Consider the following 17,429-nt stretch of genomic DNA (forward strand, 5'->3'; position numbering starts at 1 on the left):
TCCAGCTTCTACTGCTCTATCCACCTCCGCTCCTCCGTCTTCAGCAGGTGGAGTGGCACTTAAGGCCATCATGGCATAGCTTGTGCACATGGATGCTCGCCTTGACACTATCAGCGATGAGTTATGTCAGGTGAACACTTGTGTTGGTTGTATCGCGCGACGATAGGTTGTCATGGGTTGTTTACTGTGGCTTCCTCTCCTTTTCCTAAGGCATCTGAGGATGAGAGTGATTATGGCTTCGGCAGTGATGATGCTGGTGAGGATGATGATGATGGCTCACCTAGTGATGATGAGATGTCTACTAGTTATACTTGCCCTTTTTCACTCATGACAAAAAGGGGGAGTAGTTTTGAGATGAGAGTAGTCATACTCATAGGGGGAGGGTTAGTATAAGAGATAAGGGGAGTGTTCATGAGGGATGTAGTGAGGATTTTTTTTTTTTTCTTTTTATCTTTTCTTTTTTGTCTCTTTTAGATACATTATTTTTTTGTATATTGGTCTTGTGACCACTTGACATACATTGCACTTATATTTGGTTTATATATATACATATATTGATGTATGTTATTTCACATATCTCTCCATGTGTTGCTTTCTTTTCTTTCTTTGTACACATGTTTCTTATTTAATGTATGCAATCTTATATTTTTGTTTCACACTAAGATGCTTTGATGAGTTTTGTTTAAAGTATTTCAGAAATACAGGTTGTCAAAGTCTACTTGCCATAAACTCTCTTCTTGCAAAGTTTTTCAAAAGTTTGTGTTAGGATATATTTTATTGTATTCAACAAGTGAATATGAGTTGAGTGATTTATGATTTCTCTCATATGTTCATTTGTTTATTGTGGTTTTGTCACGGATTGCCAAGGGGGGAGATTGTTAGGACATATGTGATTTAATGTTAGGAACATATGTCAATATTATATGTAATTGGCTAATCCTTTGACAAAACACACTTTACTTGTAATTGGATAGATCTAGGATAAGTTTAATATTTCAAGAAATAAGATTTCAAGTTCAAGTGTTAAAGTCATGCAAGTTTGTCCAAGAATCAAGTGAGAAAGTTCTAGATTTTAAAGCTTGACAGCTAGCATCTATCGAGGTTTAAAAGCTGTTTTAGCCCGTGGCTCGACAGCTAGCTCAATAGATGGCCATCTATTGAGGTTTATGAAACTCAGATTTTCAGAGCTGTTTTTCATCCAATCTGTGAGTACGTGTTTAAGCTTTCTTGTCTCACAACTCTAAACATATATAAGGATTATTTTAAAGGCCGTCAAAGGTGACATATGTTGTATAAGTGTGAAGCAAAGTTTTATTCATGCAAATTGTGACCGGAGAAAGAATTTGCTCTAATTCATCTTTCTCTTGAAGAAGCTGCTATGTTTGTACACCGTAGAGTTTTGTGACCAAGGAGCTTCTTGATCTTCGTCGTGTGATGAACTGAAGAACTTTGCAGCCAACATCCTTCTTAAGTTGGTGATTAAGTCGCGTACTGGGATCCACGCATTTATTGGTTAGTCACGTAGTGGGAGCCGTGCATTGAAAAGTAGAGATTGTTACTACAGAATAAGTCTATTTGAGTATTGGGGTAAGGGTTCAATTGTAGGTTGGTATAAGGTATTGAGATTCATTTACTTGTAATCGCTTATTTTGATAATAGTAGATTTTCGGAAGTGGTGACCTTAAGATTACCCGGTGGGGTTTTTGCCATGTAGGTTTTCCCCATTTATAAAGAAATCACCGTGTCAATTTAATTTCCATTGCAGTTTAGTTAATTGGTGATTTGTTTGTGTTACCATGCGCTTCGCGTGTTAATTAACTTAATTAATTCATTTGACTAAATTAATTGGTTAATTTATCACAAGGGGTCAATATATTCTTCGCCTATCATCGAGTGCTTCGATGCCCAAATGGGTTGTGCCACGTTAATCTAGGTGTTTCCGTGGCGCCATGGTAATCTTTTCAGAATTTTCAAGGTTCGACATGCAAATTAAGGGTAGACAAAATACAATATGTACACATGGTATGATCTATGCTGCCAGCAACCTGAATTGAAGGCCACCTACTATGGGAATGTCCATTTGCAAGGAACGTTTGGCATTGTGTAAGGCAAAGATTCAAAAATGTTTCAATGCTATCAAAGATTTCTTCGCTTTATTTAGGTTGATGGTGGACAGACTTCCTCAATTTGATGTGGAATGTTGGGCGGTGATGTCTTGGCAATTTGGAGTAGTGCTCGGAATAAGTTTTATTTCGGGAAATTTCAAGCCCACCCTAGATCCATTTTAGATGGAGCCCTTGGTTTCTTGGATGAGTATCAGTCATCTGAGGCTTGTGGCTGCACACCGAAGCTCTTGATTTTGTTTGTGACTTTCGTCTGCTTAGGTTTTACTTGGACTATGTTTCCTCCATGTTTTTTTTTTTTTTTTTTTTTTGGCAGTTTCTTCCTGCTGCTATAGCCATTGTCTTTCCCCTATTTGGCTTTATGCTCAGAGTTTTTACTTCGTATACTTTCAGTTATCAATATAATTTCTGCCTTTTACCTAAAAAAAAGTTGGGTGAAAGTATAATTGTATATTTTTTATATAAAAAAAGGAGGTTTTAAAATAACTATATTTAAAACCAACATTCATAAATTAACTCTCCAAGGTGTGAGCAAAATAACACATAATTTAATAGACTGGTCGAGAAAAGAGAGTGATACTCATTGTTGTAGATCCACTGTTTCCAATATACAAGCCGATTTCCACTCCAATATGCAAAAGACATATCTTTTAAAACTCTTCATTTCTACAGGTCCAAACCCACTACCCATCTTTCTCCTCACACCCCAAAAGACATAAAGGTCAGTTCCCTTTAAACAAGCCTTCAATGTTTCTTTCTGTTAATAGTTTTTGTATATATTTTCTCTTTGTTTTGAGCGTGTAGTTTTTGCAGGTTTGTATGGTTTATCTACAATCATATGCTCTTCTTCCAATGGTCGAGACCCTAATTCAGTGGACAGTGGAGTCAAGAGCGTTGAGAAGCTGCTGGAAGAGAAACGCCGTGCCGAGTTGTCTGCTCGGATTGCCTCTGGAGAATTCACTGTGGAGGAATCTGGGTATGCTTTGGAATTTACTATGCTTCTCTTTTTGGCTATTCTAATTGTTCATGTTGTGGGAATTCGTTGTGTTTGCTTATTATTTTACCGTTTTCTCAACGCTCTTGACTCCACTGTCCACTGAATTATGGTCTCGACCATTGGAAGAAGAGCATATGATTGTAGATAAACCATACAACCCTGCAAAAACTACACGCTCAAAACAAAGAAAATATATACAAAAACTATTAACAGAAAGAAACATTAAAGGCTTGTTTAAAGGGAACTGACCTATATGTCTTTTGGGGTGTGAAGAGAAAGATGGGGTAGTGGGTTTGGACCTGTAGAAATGAAGAGTTTTAAGTCATCTGTATCTTTATACTAGAACAGTATAATCATCTGTATCTTTTATTTTTAAGTTTTCTTCCGACATTATCTTTACCAACTCGTCCACAATATTCATACGTCCTTCAAAGATAGCAATGTGTAGAGCCGTACTTCCGGAAATTGAAATTTGTGCAATCACTGCCTCCGGATCGGAGCTAACGAACTGATTAGCAGCATCCCATTTAGATTTCAGCATTGACTAAACGAATAATATTATTTGCACAGGAGTTGTGCCTGAATTCAACCAGAATATATATACAGCGGGATTAGAGAAGATATAGTACCAACTAGAACACAAAAAAAGTGAGACAGGAATTTATCACTTTTTATATTTTTATTATGATTGATGGAGTATAAAGTAAAACACAAAAAATAGGACAAAGAATTTGTAGCACATATCCATGAATTTGTATTAATATAATACTTTCTCTCTTGGGTTTAATATATAGGTATAGTTAACAGATGCCCTTAGAACATTTGTTAATGATTCATTTTTTATAAAAAGTTATTAAAAGTATTTTCTAAACCAATGTTCTTAGGGTATCAATTATTTTTCCCTTAGTTTATTTAACAATACAAGCGCGAAATTCTCCTCCGTGATGGTGTGTGATGCTATTGCATCTTCTTTTTTTTCTTTTCCACTTTTTTTTTTTTTTTTTTTTTCATTTTTAGTGATTAAAGGAGGGAGGCCGAGAGTGCGAGGATCTCATATTTCATTTCTCTTTGTTCTCCACACCGTTAAAAACTAAAAAAAAAAAAATTTATATTAAAATCATTAAATTTTATTTTAATCAATAAAGAATTACTAAAAACCAAAAATACAAACAAACATGATCACCGGATTTCCTGGAGAACCTAAAACAATTATATTTAACACAAAATCAACTAGTTCCTTCCAACTAGATTAGCTTGAAGCATTGGTATATATGAGGCCCGTCAAGTTTCATTGCTAAAAAATTACAAATTCATGAGACTAACTTTAACATCACATTTTTACTTTTTAATAACCACCCACCACATCACCAGTTTATACAAAAAAAAAAAAAAAAGTAAAATATTTTGTAACTTTAGCATTTTACTTTATTTTTACATTCTTACTTGACAATAAATCCTTCCATTTTTTACTTTACCTCCCATCCATTAAAATAATTTTAAACACATACAGCACCAATGGTCAACACCACAAGTGGCCAAACGGCCCAACCCCAGCCAACATTACACCCAGCACCAACCACCATCAACTATGGCCAAACCCAGCCATGAAAACCCAATGCCAAACCTACCAATAGCAGCATCAACTACCCAGTATAGCCACGATGGCCACCACAACCAAATCCAAAACTCTAAAATCAACCACCATGCAACCCATAGATGATCGCCTAACTTCAACGCCGTCTCATCTACAGAGACAACCCACTGAGTTGGTGGTAGGAGAGAGAGTGTGAAGGAAGTCTGAGTTTTTCAAAGGAGAGAGAGAGAGAGGGTGAATAAAACAAGTGAAGAAAATAACTAAATTTTGCTAGAGTGGGAATTTAATTTTAGATCTTACAGCGACTCTCCAATAAGCTCTCAGAAACTATCTTTGGAGAGGAAACACAAAAAAATAAAAAAAATAAAAAAATAAAAATAAATAAAACCCTCCAACAACCTCTCTAAACTCTAAAATAATTTTAGAGTTGCTACAATAGGTATCTTGAAGAAGAAAGCTGTTAGAGTCATATTTTCTATGTAATTGACTAATCCTTTGACAAAATGCACTTTACTTGTAATTGGGTAGATCTAAGTTGGGTTTAATGTATCAAGGAGTATGTTGTTCAAACATATCAAGTGGGTTCATTAAAGACATGAAGATTGATCCAAGAAAAAAGTGAAGAAAAGCTAATTCATTAAGTCTCGACACTAGCTCGACAGATGCTGCTATCGATGATTAATGAGAAAGCTCGACATGAGCTCAATCTATCGAGAATTACAATTTCAGAATTTCCAGATTTGAAATTTGGCCTATTAGGGTTTCTTTTCTCACAACCCTGGTCATATATAAGGATTATTTTAAAAGTCATCACACACGAAAACAGAGACCTAAGAACACATATTCTCTGTTGAAGCTACTTCATTTGTACTCCTTAGGGTTTGGTAACCAAGTGTTTTCTGATCTTTATTGTTGATGAAGTTAAGAACTTTGCAGCCAACTACAATCATTCAAGTTGCTAGAGTTAGTTACGTACTGGGATTCGTGCAAAGAAGTTAGTCATAGATTGGAGATTTGTGCAACAAAGGAAAGAAGGCTTCTACAAGATCAAGTCCAATTGGGTATTGGAGTGAAGGTTCAATTGTAGGTAGGTATTTTGAGATAGGTCAGGGTAGTGGTAAGATTCCTCATACTTATAACCGTTTGATTATTGATTAGTGCATTTTTTGGAATGATGACCTTAAATTCACTTGGTGGAGTTTTTGCCTTGCAAAAGTTTTTCCCATTTGTCAAAAAATCACTATGTTAATTTAAATTTTGTTGTATTTAGTTTATTTGGTGATTTATTGGTACCTCCACGATTTGTATGTAATTTGACTAAATTAATCAACTTGGGTAATTGATTAATTAACCGAGGTTAATCTATCTTAACCCAATAAGTGGTATCAGAGCGGCACTCTCTGATTATGTTTTAATCTTTGCTGTGTGATCCATTGACCCCTGTTGTTATGGATCGTGGACAATCATTGATTATACCCCCTCTTTTTTATGGTAATAACTAAGCATACTGGAAAGTACGCATGAAAGTATTTTTGCAGTCTTTAGATGAAAAGGTCTGGCTAGCTATTGAGGTTGGATGGACCAAACCTACTGATCCGCCCACGTCTAGGGATGATAACAAGATCAAAGCTGCAAATTTCAACAGTAGAGCGTTGAATGCCTTGTTTAGTGTTGTGACTAATGAGGAGTTTAAGAAGATCTCATCCACTAAGAGTGCCAATGAAGCGTAGACAATCCTTCAAAACACTTATGAAGGTACCAAAGTTGTGAAAGATTCCAAGCTTCAAAGGCTTACCACGAGCTTTGAAGAAATAAGGATGGATGGCAATGAGGCGTTCAATGAATTCTATGTCAAGCTCAAGTCCATAGTGAATTCTATCTTTAACTTAGGAGAAAAGATTCCAGGCAAAAAACCAAAATTTGAACAGGGATAGAGCTTCGGATATGGATTCGTGTTTTATTTTTTTAGTGAACATTAGGAGCCAACATAGATAAAAATGAAGGTAAAAATACTATTTTGGTCCCAACATTTTGGGGTTACCATCAATTTGGTCTCCACATTTTTGTAGCAATCAATTTGGTCTCTATTATTTTCAAGTTGCAGTCAATTTAGTCCTTACCATTAACTCATTAACGAAAAATACTTATGTGACAAACAAATGACAAGTTGGCACACTTGATGCTTATGTGGTGAGTAAAATAATAATAAATTTTTTAATTAATATTAAAAAAATTGCTACAAATTATCAGTAAGAACAAAGAAAATTTCACCCGTAACACCCAATTTCCACCGGAGCAAGATAACATGCAAACCAGAAAATTTCATCCGCTCTTCAAATTATTAGTAAGACCCAAAGAAAATTCAAAGCCAAACTCATGTACCCACATATTTTGACCAACAAGGAGATAAAAGCCAAATGAAACTCAAAATCCTATCAACAAATTTCTTGTAGGACAAGTAGAGAAAAGCGATAACCACCCATTTGTTCTAGTTTAGTTAACCCAAGGACAAGAACAAAGAAAAATGTTTTGAGACTCAAGTTTCATATAGTGATTCATGGCTAAGAGAAGAAAGATAAAATTTTGAGTATTTAGGGTTTGTTTGGTTGAAAGGGTGAAAAAGTGGAAGGATGAAAATGGTGAAGAGATAGAAAAGTGGAAAACTCATTATTTGGCTGAGAAGAAAAATGAGAGGATGAAAAATGATGTAGATATAAATTGAATTATATGTCCTTATAAAAAATAAAAAAATTGTGCTCAACTTAAAAATTAAAAAAAAAAAAATCATCCAAAAAAATAATTCCACCAAGGTTATTAAAACGAAAATAATGCCCAATTAAAAAAATAAAAACCAAAGAACAAAAAAAAAAAAATCCTACCATTCCCAGTTATAAAAAAAAAGAAAAAAGGAAAAAAAAAAAAGAGAGAATGAAAATAGCATACACATGCCACTGATCAAAAAAAGCATTCACACGGTCATTTGGCAAAAGTAAAATGAGGCAACTAAAGACAAACAAATGAAGAAAACCACAAAAATAGATAAAAGTAAGAGAAAGCTTGAAATGTTGTAGTGGAGAAAATGTTTGGGTCCTACCAAAAAGTCACCTCCCCAATTTGGGGAAAAAATAAAGAGGATAGGAGTAGTTGTAGTCAAATGACTAAACTACCCTTCATCTCACGTTTTGATTTTTGCTTTTTTTTTTTTTTTCTTTTTTTTTCTTTTCTTTTTCTTTTTATGGACATGATACACTGCTTCACTTTTTTTTTTTTTGGTGTTTGGTTCCTTTTAGGGCATTTCACTCTTCTTCAACTATAAGGATTTTTTCTTTTATAATAACCTTGGGTGATTGTATTTTATATTTTTTTTAATCGGGCATTATTTTTTAATAAGGGCATATGAGTAAATTTATACAAATTTTATTTTCTATCCTCTCATTTTTCTTCTTAACTAAAAAAAAAAGTTTTCTATCCCTCCACATTTCCACCCACCAACCAAACATAAATGGGGGAAGTTAAATCTCTTCTATCATTCCACTTTTCCTTCTTCTCCGCATTTTCCATCCTCTCATTTGTCAACTTGTCATTTATTTGACACGTCAGCATTTTTTGTTAACGAGTTTTTAATAAGGACTAAATTAATTACAAGTTGCAAATAGCAATGATCAAATTGATTGTTACTAAAATGTAGAGACCAAACTGACTATAACCCCAAAATGTATGTACCAAAATAGTAATTTCACCAAAAAAGAAATATGGAACCAATGCTCTGATTTATACAAGCAACACTTGGAGTCATTTCTTTATGGCACTCTGCTTATCGATCAAGAAAGTAGGGAGCAGGTTACATATAAAAGAAATCAAACTCATAATTCACAATTATATAAAATTTAGACATACACAAACTCATCACAATTATGATAATTCACAATTATCATCCATATCTCAGAGGTCTCTCATTCATCCATCCTCACCTCATTCAGCAACCCCCTAAATTCTTAATAACCCAATAATCAGAACCGACTCATCACTACTTGTACCATACCTATTTCTCGTTCTCTCTCTTTGCGTGTGCCCTTGTTAAAGTTGAAAAGAGAAAACAAGAAAAGAAGATGAAGAAAATGGCAGCATTTTGTGAAGAAATAGTAGAAGAACCCAAAGATGGAAACGGTGTCATTATGATTAATGAAAAGAAACAAGAGACAAAGAAACAATGCCGTATCATTAAACAAGAACAAACGAAAATTCACAAAGCAATGTCGTATAGTTAGCACATGCGTCATAATCTTATTAGTTTCTTTTGTAACCGTTACGTTAGTTAGATTTATTATTTCTGTTTTCTTTTCTGGCTCTTTTTCTGGACTCATGTACATGCTCTATTCAAGGGAGTCGATTCCATACCGTACCGGCTGGTATATACTATACCGGCAAGCAAACCGGTACATATAACCCTCTTGTTTCGTATCGGAAAAAATACCGGCCGTACCAGCCAATTTTGGGCAATACCGGTTGGTATCGAGCGTACCGGCCGGTACAGAATTTTTTTTTTTTTTTTTTTTTTAAGTTTTGTAATTTTTGAATTTTTGTTAGGGCAGAATGGTAACTTATTTGCATTAACTTATTAGTATTATTTGTTTTCTTAGTATGCAATGGTAACTTTTAAGCTTTCTATTTTTTATATTGTGTTTTTTGTTTCTTTTAATTGATACTAAAGTCTAAAACCATGAATAATTAGTTCTGAATTGAGGAAATGTTTTATGGTAAACTTTTCTATTTATTATAATATATATACACACACACACCTACATACATATATATATATATATGTATATATTTATTTATAAATATAAAAAAATAGCGGTAAACCTAAAACGGTACACCGGTATTGACTAGTATTCGAAATATATCGTACCGCTGGCCAAACTGGTACAGCCTCCGGAGCGGTATTGACTCCCTTGGCTCTATTGTGTAGTATAGATAGCAGAGGAGCTTTGTTAGTTTCATTTAGAAAGTTTATTTATTTACAACCCTATTAGTGACCAAAATGGGCAAAGACTCACCGAAACCACCATCACCACAACCACACTGAATATAGCGAAGAAACAATGGCAACCACTCTAGTGTTATCATCGATTTGCAAACTTTAATCTATTATTATAGAATGATAGAGCATGTGTATCTTTAGGAGAGAAATAGCTACCTGAGTTTGTAATTTCATCCCAAGCGTCTTTAGCCTTACTAATTTTCTCTATCAAAGAAAATATGTCCGACCCGCAGGATTCCCTGATCAAATATAAAGCCAAAGCATTCGTCTTGCTCCATGCAGGTGTAGTTGGTTCGGTGGTTGTTTCAACAATGTTCCAAAGATCATGATCCATTAAAATTGTTTTCATCCGATTGCTCCAACCCACATAACTTTCTTCCTCCTCCTCTGGAATTGAAACACCAACAACAATTTAATATATCATTCTCACATATAAAATTGTGACTCAGTGAAGACTCTATTAAACTCTTTTCGATATCCAAAATACCGTAGTGGGGTATTAGGTATATTACATTTCAACCATTCTTGCTTTACGTGTTTACCTGATCTTAGCTTCTCCTCATACTTTCAATGTACACACTTTGCATTCCAGAATATTGTTTACAAACAGTGGACATCATGTATGCACAGTTTTTGAAAGGGGAAGCAGTGACTTTTTCTAAGACTTTTTGTTATGACACTCACCTCCCCTTAATTTGGAATAAGATAGCCACTTTCTTTAAAATATAAATTATTTACACATGCCCTCCCCTGAATGATTAAAAATAAATTAAAATTCTTTGGGGAATTTTTTTTTTTCAAAGTTCCTATTAGAGGAGTGTGAATGGCAATTTAAGTGAAGGGTAATATACAAAATTTAAGTTTTTTAGAGCCTATTTTTGGTTATTTAGAAGAGGTTAGTGTAAATATTTTGTATTTTAATTCCAAATTAGAGGCGAAAACATTGGAATTTACTCTTTTTCAAAGTGATGTCCTGTGTGTATAGAGTGTGAATATTGGGAGTATGAGACAATAATTTTCCATTTGCTAATGAAAATATATTATGATTTAATTTAACAGCAAGAGATTAAAATCCTAAGAAAAAAAATAGCAGCGAGCAACTTTATGGCATTTTCCTCACCTAATTATATTTAACCTGTAACTTGGAAGATCTAAATGAAAGAAAAATTACAAAATGGATAGAAGGGAAGCTCACTAACACTCTACCAATACTAGCCACCCAAACAAGAATATAACTAGTAGTAGCCATTAAAAAAATAAAATTCCAATAATTGATAGCAGATCTGGGAGAACAAAATAAAGTTGGACAAATGAGGGGAAATTTTAACTAATGGGGAAAACATAACATAATTACATTTTTTTGGATAAAGTAAAAAAGTGAAATTTACTAAAACTTTGATCAAATCAGATGAAGAAGTTTGTAGCAAATGATTCTGTTATGTACGACCTGCAGCTTAGGCATCTAAATAGAGAAACCTACAGGTAGCTTAGTTATGTATTTATCCCACCGTAGTGACAGTACATGTGTTATGTTGTCATTGGTACCTAGAGTTGGTGGACCGTTCTATTATGTTAGTTATAAGCTATTAATTAGTCAGAGTTTCAGTTTTTCTTATTTTTCTAGTTTTGTCTCTGCTTCTTGTATATATAAGCAGAGATTGAGTTATTCATTCAATGAGAAATCAGAGAAGATTATCACATTCTTGATCTCCAATCACAAATTTAGACCCTAACCTTTCAGTGTCATGTCAATTTAGTCTAAACTGTTATTTCTTAGATGGAAATTACTGACATGACTAACGGCTAAAATAAAAAATTAGTTGTAGTTGATGTGGCAATAAACAAATTCTTTATTTTGGCCATTTTCTATGTCAACAATTTTCATCCAAGAGATATAACAGAGACTAAATTAACAAAAAACTGAAAGGTTAGGAACCAAATTGAAATATAATGTAAAGGATGGAGACCAAATACATAATTTACCCTAAATTTAAATACTAGCCTTCCTAGATTCTTATTAAAAATATGTAATGCATTTAAATAGTTGACTAATGTATTGCTTATTCCCTCTGATTACTCTTATGTCATATATAGCTCATTAAATTAAAGTATATTTAATGTATACTATATATATAATTTAATTATTTTTTATTTTATTAAATTGACTTGTATATTTTTAGACATATCAAGACTTATTTATTCATTTTTTGGCAAAAATGTAAAAACTTAATGTAAATATTTTTGTTTAAGTAAGAAAATATCATATGTTAAAATAAAAATTATAAACATTCTTCATGTGTGTGTGTATATATATATTGAAAATTTTTTTGGCACTGCCACTACTTCAGTGGTAGCTTCTTCAACGTTTGCTAAAACACATTCTCCAATTAGGCTTCAACTGGAGAATATGCTTGAAACCCTTACTATTGCACAGTGGAGGATAATCCAGGCATTATTCTTGTCACTCAACTTTTTATGGACGACACAATTACAACACCTGAAAGTAGATCTTTTCTCATGGTAGTGACTGCCAAAAATAAGATTTGTTATGTTGATGGAACAATATTGCAACGCTTGGATTCCTTGAGCCCAGTGTTTAATGCATGGAGGCACTATAACAAGATGCTGCTATCATGGATCTTCAATTCCATCTCGAAGGAAATTATATTTCATAGAAAGACATGAATTGAATAAACTTGAAAGTAAAGAACTGAATTAAACGAAAGTGAAGTTTAAAAGCTAAATTGAATCGAATTTGAGACAAAATTAGAGGACGTAATTTCTAATTTAACCCAAAACTTATTAGATAATTAAGTAGCATGAGATTTGATCACAAAAGAGCCTACCTTTACTTTTTGGAAAAAAAAAAAAATAGAGCCTAACTTTGTGATTATAGCATAAAAGCATATTATAAGACCACGAATTATAATTTATTTATATCTAAATAAAATTGCCATGGGGATGGGGCATTTCTGCAGCAACATCAGAATGGGTCTTTTTTGAATGCTTCAATCATGGATTTGGCACCCATCACATGTCCTCCGGCATAAGGCCATTGCCACTATTCAAATGTTGGCTTTGCTTCTATTAATACTACTGTCTATTGGTGTATTATTAAGGTTGTAATGGTGGTGGCAACTAGATGAGACAGAGGGGAGGAGGAAAACCGTGATGATTTTGTATTTCATTTCTTTTCTTTCTTCTAAGTGTTTTTTTTTTTTTTTTTGTGGGTAAATTTATTATAATATCTTCTAGACCTTAGGCCTATTTGAGGTATAAAATGTTTGAGCACGTGCAGAATAGAGAGAGACATACCAAAATAATCACTTTTGGGGATGCTGCATATTGATTCCAAAGTTTCCCAAGCAATTTTGGCAGAAGTAATCAGACTAATCACATGACATATCTGTTACGAGCATGAAATTTGGATCACATGTAAAGCCATGGCATTCTTCTTGCTTGGGACATTCGTCGGTTGCTTCAACAATGTCCCATATATCTTGAGCAATCAAATAGGTTCTCACTTGGACACTCCAAACCAAATAATTAATGTTTACATTAAGAACTTCACTTACAGTTGCACTTGAGGCTATCCTTGTTTCCATCTTTAATCTGTCAATATACCTACATGGTGTTAGGATCAGGGTACACTTTGGCAATCAAATACGGTTAGAATATAATCCAATTAGGTATAGGTTTAGAATCTGTGCAACTAAAATTGTTGCATTTTTCTTTTAAAAAATAATTTTTAGTCTTTTATGGGTCGGATCAATATATAGGATGATATCACTTATGTCATAATGTGTACACATGTTATATATAAAACATTAAAATTATACCATTTTATTAAAAAGATGAATATTAAATCTCTCATAAACACAACTACGTACATAAAATTTGAGGATAGAATATAACATACTGGATTGACAGAAAATAAATAAATAAATAAATAATTGGAAAAAAAAACCTATAGAAAATTTATATTTTAAAAAAAAGGACTGCTCAATATTAGTACTAAATCTAAAATTAAGAATATTTATATTTCAGAATTGCACATCAAATTATTTTTCAGTTTGGCACCCCATCTATAGAATTAGACCTCTCTCATTATTTCTCCCAAAAACTTTCAAAGTGACCATAAACTTGTATTTACATAATAACCAGCCAAATAACTCAATAAATCGTTATTCTTATATATTCTTCTTTAGGCAGATTTAAGGTACCTGTCCAAGTTTACAGAAATAACCGAAGTCTAATTAAGAGCATCTAATATATTGCGGGAACCTTTAGGGGGGCCAGGCCACCCCAAAATAATAATAAGGGTAAATTCCACTAAACCCCTTGAGGTTTGGACTAATACCAATTAGGTCCAAGACTTTTCAAAAATAACCAACTTGATCCTTAAAAAACAAATTTGTCCCTGACTAGCCAAACCCTTCTCATCTCAGACCAACTCTTCTCTTTCTCATCTCATACCCTCTCTTCAATCACACTACACTGCTGCACAAATCACACTACACAACTGCACCATCTCATAGAACACAAACATAGACACATAGCCATACAAATTCCAAAACCCAAAACCCCCCAAAAATCATCCCAGATTACCAATCATGCACAGATTCATTTGCACACACTAACAAAATCACCATATTAGAGCCATTTTGAGAAAAAACCTAAATAAAAAATACCCATAAATCTGCTAACGACCATACCCAAACCCCCTTTCAAACCCAAATCAAAAATCACCAAACCCAATCTGCAAATTGACCAAGACCCAAACCAATAAAGAACCAAACCAAAAGAGGGGGAAAAAAAATTAGAACAGAGAAAGAGGAAGATCGACGGCCACTAGTGGTGGCGTTGCCAATGGTGGTGGCGGAGCTCATGGGTCTTTGTCAAATGTTTCCTTGACATTTGACACACAAACCCAAACACAAACAAAGACCCGAACCCATAAATAGAGATCCAAACCCAGAAACGAAGACCCAAACACGTTTCACACCAGATCAGAGATGTTGGCATGGAACAATAGCAGTGGTGGGATGTGAAGCTCAAAAATCCCTAGCCAAATGTCTCCATGGCACTATTTTTTCTTCACCATTCACATTCTGTCATATGATTAAATTGTGACAAAAAATTGGAATACTGTTACAGTCACAAACTATTTTATAATAATTTTACAACTTATTGATATGACAGATTCATACTAATTTTTACTTTTTATCTAGATCTACCACTAATATCAATTTTTTCACTTACCAATAATCACTCACCATATTATCAATTTGCAAAAATATTTATAAAATAATTTGAATAGCATTACTCAAAACTTGTGAAATAAGCTATGGTAATAAAATTTTAAAACAATGGGCAAAGGAAGAAGTAGATTAAACAATGGTCAGGCCTCTTTCTGTAGACCATTAGTGGTGGTTCCATTCTAGATCTGACCGAATCAGGTTAGATTCGAGCTCTAACACCACCGGCCTACGATTTGCAACTCCTTTATGGCCTATTTAGAAGTTTAGAGAGGGAGGAGAGAAGAGGGGAGTAGAGGGGAGGAGAGTAGTGGAGAGGAGAGTATGGTTATCCTCCACATTGTTTGGATGTTTTTAAAATTAGTAAGGGGGAATTGAGTAATTAGCCCTTCCTCTTTTTTGAATGTTTTAAAAATTATGATGGAAATGAGAGGAAATTATTTAAATAGACAAATTTACCCCTATTTGAAAATAGACTTGCAACATTGATCTATGATTAATTTGTTAGATTAAATAATTATTTAATCAACATTCTCATTCCATCAAATACCACTAATAAAAGTAAAAAAAATAAAATAAATAAATAAATTAAATACCACTAATTATTTAATAATTGTCATATATTTACAATTACCAAAAAATTTAAAAAAATCAAAATTAAATAATAAAAAATTTAGAAAGAAAGTAAAGAGGGGACCTAAAGAGAGGACCAAGTGAGGTTGAGTAAGGTAGTGAACCAGAGAAGGGCATAGTAGGAAATTAAAATGTATGAGCCTCGATTGTATAGTTTCTTTAGGTTCTTCTTCGCGTGGATCGATAGGTACCCTACGAACACCGACACCACCACCAAAACCATGTTGAACCAGACTCCGTGGCATCCTGGTGAACCATCGTGGCCATCGGTGTTGGCCGGAATGAGCAGTGGCTGGAGAGATAAGGGAGGAGACTCGGGGTTGATTTGGAGGCTCATCGTTGACATTTTTCTGGATTTCGTTTAGTAGGTGGGGGTTATGGAAACCCTAATTTTGGACTGTTGGGCATTGTTTGGTTGGTGAGAAAATAAGAGAGGAAAGAAAAGAAAAGAACAAAAAAAAAGTTTACTGAAGAGATTGCGATGAAACGAAAAGTTTACAAGACGTTGGACTTGGAAGTGGAATTTTGATGAACTTGCAGAGAGCAAAAGTAACTGGTTGACACGATGCCATATTATTTTAAATTAATTTTTTTGGGTAAATGTACGTATTTTCACAACATTAGTCAATGAAATAGTGAGATTCAATTTTTGTTTCATTCTCCTTAAATTTTCTCTGAAAACAAATAAAAATTATTTATATAATCGGTTTGTAATTTTGTTAATTTAGAAATGGTAAATTGAATAATTTATTTGGTCAATAATTTATCTACTCTACTGTCCCTTCAAATCTCTCTAATTTGGAAGAATTAAAAATGAGGGGGTTAGAGGTAGTTGAAACCCCTCCTCTTACTTTCTTAAAAAACTTTCAAAAAAAGTAATTGAATTACTCTCTCTCCCTTTACTCTACTCTCCCTCCTTTTTTAAACATCTAAACAGAGCATTACTGACCACTCTTGCAAGGTTTCTCCGAGTAAGCCCCCCTGACTTTCTAGTGGTTGTGGTTTTTCACTGTACAATGTTGTTTCTTCCCTGAGATTTTTCCGATGCTTTTTATTTTATTTATTTTAATTTTCTTTAAAAAAAAAAAAAACGATAAATTCTAGGAACTACGAAAAAGAAAGTTGCTTCAAAGAAGCTTCGCAAATGATTAAAAGCTCGTAATAAAAAGTTAGCAAGCACACGAACCTGAACGGCTGAGCTGAGTTCCTACTCCAAGAAGATTGGATTGATTCTGGTCTAGAAATATTTACTGGCCGACAAAAAGATACTAAGATTGGAAAAACTTATTATAGTCTAGTTGTTTAAATAGGACTCGGTAGTTGGTTATTGTTCCTCCAAAAAAAAAAAAAAAAACTCGGTTAACCATAAATAGAAAAAGACATACCATACAATACATGACGTAATATATTCATTAGTGGTCACCCGAAGAAATAATGCAGAAAATGGAATGGAAATAAGTTGCTGGTATTTGTCATTCTTTAGGATCTGTTTGGATACTGCTTATTACTGAAAATTTAAAACTGAAAATAATGTAGTGAAATAATTTTTAAATATGTGAATAGTACCGTGGGACTCAATTTTAAAGTTAGATTTGCGTTTTTCCGTACTTGCGAGTCCCATGAACAGTGCACAGGACCTAACCAAAAAAACACAGACATGCAGTCTATCGCTATCCAAACCCAGCCTTAAGATTCGATTTGATGATGTCCTTTTACTCTTTTTACTTTTTAGAGTGTATTTAAATTAGGTAAATGTTAGTCATTGTCCGCATTAGATTATGGG

The 17,429-nt window shown here is 33.6% G+C and overlaps 1 long non-coding RNA gene across 1 annotated transcript; it reads right to left on the minus strand.

Moving 5' to 3' along the window:
• Nucleotides 1–9,633: 9,633 nt before the first annotated feature.
• LOC126722723 (uncharacterized) lies at nucleotides 9,634–16,973 on the minus strand. Its single transcript, XR_007654042.1, has 3 exons — nucleotides 16,833–16,973; nucleotides 13,071–13,367; nucleotides 9,634–10,142 (listed from the first exon to the last, which is right to left on the minus strand). It is a non-coding gene; the product is annotated as an uncharacterized LOC126722723 (long non-coding RNA).
• Nucleotides 16,974–17,429: the final 456 nt, after the last annotated feature.

Source organism: Quercus robur, chromosome 4, assembly GCF_932294415.1.
Source record: "Quercus robur chromosome 4, dhQueRobu3.1, whole genome shotgun sequence".
NCBI lineage: Eukaryota > Viridiplantae > Streptophyta > Magnoliopsida > Fagales > Fagaceae > Quercus > Quercus robur.